The sequence below is a fragment of the Atta cephalotes genome, assembly GCF_000143395.1.
Source record: "Atta cephalotes unplaced genomic scaffold scaffold00038, whole genome shotgun sequence".
Taxonomy (NCBI): domain Eukaryota; kingdom Metazoa; phylum Arthropoda; class Insecta; order Hymenoptera; family Formicidae; genus Atta; species Atta cephalotes.
In genome coordinates this window covers 802,163-805,888 of record NW_012130102.1, presented here as the reverse complement: position 1 = coordinate 805,888, position 3,726 = coordinate 802,163, and positions in this window count along the sequence as shown.

The window sequence follows — 3,726 nt, the reverse complement described above, 5'->3', positions numbered from 1 at the left end:
GGTTTTTATTATTTTCTCTAGATAATCTAGAAAAATGTTATGTGTATCTTATGTGGTTACTTTTTTTTTCTGCTATCAATGCTATCAATCATACCTGATTCTGATATTTATAATATTGTTATAGTACCGTTTGAGCTGCAGATGAGAAATAAACTTTTTAACGACAGGCACTTTTTATATAAACTCAAACTGTTGTAATATTAAAACGTTGACTATTAGTGTTGCAAACGTTTTTATACCGGGGAAACTTACACGTCATCTGACCTATACTGTGACCCAAGCAAGGTTCAGACACGAATTGTTTACATTTTAAGCGATTTAATTATTATATTTTGAGTGATTTAATTAAATATTTTAATTATCTCAACACCATTTGTCGGTTAAAAACAATATATATTTTTTTTATAAAAGTAATTATCCTTATTTGGCCAATTCTTTTTACTATGTAAAAATTAATGTAAACAATTTAGCTACATGTATATTTATTTTTTCCGATGAGAGATTTTTATGATTGCATTCCACTTGACATTTGTAACGCTCTTGGAATCATTGCATTCTTGTTGTTGATCAAGTATTAAACAAGAATAAATGAGGCTTGTAAATGTTATAAGTGCCAAATGGAACGCACTCTATATGTATTATCCTAGTAAGCAAGAAATATTTTGGAACATTTCAGTAACATTGTAGCAATGTTACAACAATATTGCTACAATGTTGTTAAAATTAAAAAATAGTTCATAGCTAAGTTATGAAAGAAACTCTTGATATGACCATCTATTTTCTTGAAATTAAATTAATACTGTGTTAATTCCTTATAGGCGCAAAATATTCCTAGAATATTATATAAATATTAAAAAATTAAAATAAATTATTATATATAATATTTTGAAAACATTGTATAATATTTTTTAACATTATGAAAGTATTCTATGTTATATGTTCACTTAACATAAATATCCTTGATATATTTTCTTTAACATCTCTGAAATATTATTAAAATATTTATTAATATTAATTATTTTTATATTAGTGCAGTTTAAATTCACAATCCAGTAACGAAAATGTCTTATCAATATATACTGCGTTTTGTGTTATTTTACGTACATATCCAGTCTTACAACTGCACGCCGAAATTATTTTCAGTCTTTAAACATATATTTAAACTGAACCGGTATGAACAGTTTACAAATTAAAGTAAATGTTGTTACGATACTTTTTAATGTTCATACAATACTATAGTAATACTAAATAATGTTACTTTTAATAATCATGTAATATTATCAGGAGTGGACATATAACCATACATTAATATTTCAAGAATATTATTTAATATATAATTTTAGTAAAATATTCTTCAAATTTTACGTTTAATGGTCTGGAAATATGTCTAAAATATTATTTAATATTAAATAATATTCTATTATTATATTATATTAAATATGTCTATGAGATTATAATTATGCTAAATATAATTTCTATTTATTTTAAATTAAGAAAAAATATTGAGTAAGACGTAAATCGTATTTTTAAACAGTATTTACTAGAATATTTCTAAATTTTTTGGCTGATAGTGTGTGTCTTTTTAAGTTTTTCTTCTTCTATGTTGTAATTTAAAGCATTTCTGTTTAAGAGAGAGACAGAGAGAAAAAGGAAAAGAGAAGGAGAATATAAAGTAACCTCATCGGGATACATGTATGGAGAATTGAAGTTCCACAAATGAAAATTCATATATGAATTTCAATTCATATATGAATAATGTATAAAATAGCGATCAATACTTAAGTAGGACAATAGGTCAAAATGATTAAAAACAGTATATTAAAATGAATCATGCCTTTTAATATCAAACTGACTTTTAATTACAATCATTTCGTAACTATTTTTTTTAATGAACCTGTGATTCTGCCTGAATAATGTATTAATGTATTATTGAGGCAGAAGGTTATTTATTGTAAAGGCAAATTATATTGTTTACAGAATGTAAAAAATTTCTTAATAAAGTCTTTTAATAAGGTAGTAAATATAGCTTTCTATACAACACAAATAACTGTTTTTCAACAAGTCAATTTTTTCTCAGTCGCTTACAGTCAAATATAAAAAGTTAGTTGTCAGTTGGCTGTTCTTAATTAGTGACTCATTATTAGTCAACTTTCAATAGCCTTATAATCGACAGCAATTGATTATTTGCTGATTATTAGTGGACTTCTGAAAGTCGACTGAAAGTCAACTACAATTGACTGTTTTAGTCAACTACATTTTAGTCAATTATAAATCGGCGCGAATTCCGACCGCCGCCGCGCATTAGCCCATATTCAAGATTAGTCCAGCGCTACTATAAAGAAGTAGGGTTCCGTAGAACCCTATATATTTTCTCCCTCGAGTTAGAGCGAGCTCCAAAAAGAACTTCTTCTCAGGTATCAGATCACTCTATGTGTAATATTGAACCTTTAGTTTACGATCCATTTTTTTTTGTTAACTTATTGGGCATTGATGACCATAAAATATCTTTTAGTTTTTTTCGCAATGCCTAAATAAGTTAACAAAAAAGTGTGGAACATTAACCATTTAAAAATGGACTATTCGGTAACTTGTCAATTTTTATTAGCTCGATTAATAATAGTCGATTGATTTTAGGACATTATAAAGAGTTTTTGCAATAACGTGAATCCGGATACGGCAAGCGCGATTTTATATTTAATGTCTTCACGGAAAAACATAATTTTGCTATATATATGTGAATGCAAAAGGTTTGCAAAATTTAATTGTCAAATTTGTTTGCTGTTCATAGCAAGTAAATGGGTCGTTTATGCCCAGCGCATCTTTTTTTTCTTTAAGATATCAAAAGTTTATAGTCAAATAAAGATTTAAGTTATTCCTTAAAAAAGTTTGTTATTTCATTGCGTTCATGCATTGCAGAATAATTTGGTTATATCTTTTAATTAGAACCACTAAACCAGCATTGTATTTGTGTTATATTTAAAACATTTAAAATGAATGTCTGAAAAATTCTGTGTAGAATTTCTGTAAGTGAACCAATGTAATGAATTACGTCATGTCAACATGAATTATGTATTTTTTTAAAGAACAAAATAATGCGTTTTTTTTTGTTCTAAACATGCTTTTTAAATATTGTTTAAAACATTAAAAACACATTTTAACAAAAAAAATGCAATGTTTTATTTCTTAAAAAGAAAAAAAAAGATTTTTAATTCTGAATTTCAAATTCTGACTTCAAAACACTTGAATTGAAACTCTGAGTTGATTCGTGCACGATTCCGATTAAAAAATTAATCGTATGGATATAGAATGCCATCAATTAGGATGAAAACGCGATTAGTGGCAAGTGCAGAGTCCAGAGAATGATTGGAATTTATATTGGTAATCATAATCCACACAACACACGAATGACTGTCGACTTATAGTCGACCTTTTCTAATCGGCATATAGTCGATTACAAATTGACTAATTGTTGGCTATTAGTCAATTATGTTTTAGTCAACTGTAAATCGACTTAAAGATGACAAAAGTTCTATTCTTCACGCATGCAACACGCACACACACGCACGCACGCACACACGCACACACGCACACACACACACACACACGCACACACGCACGCACACACACATACACACACACACACACACACACACACACACACACACACACACACACACACACACACACACACACACACACACACACACACACACACACACACACACA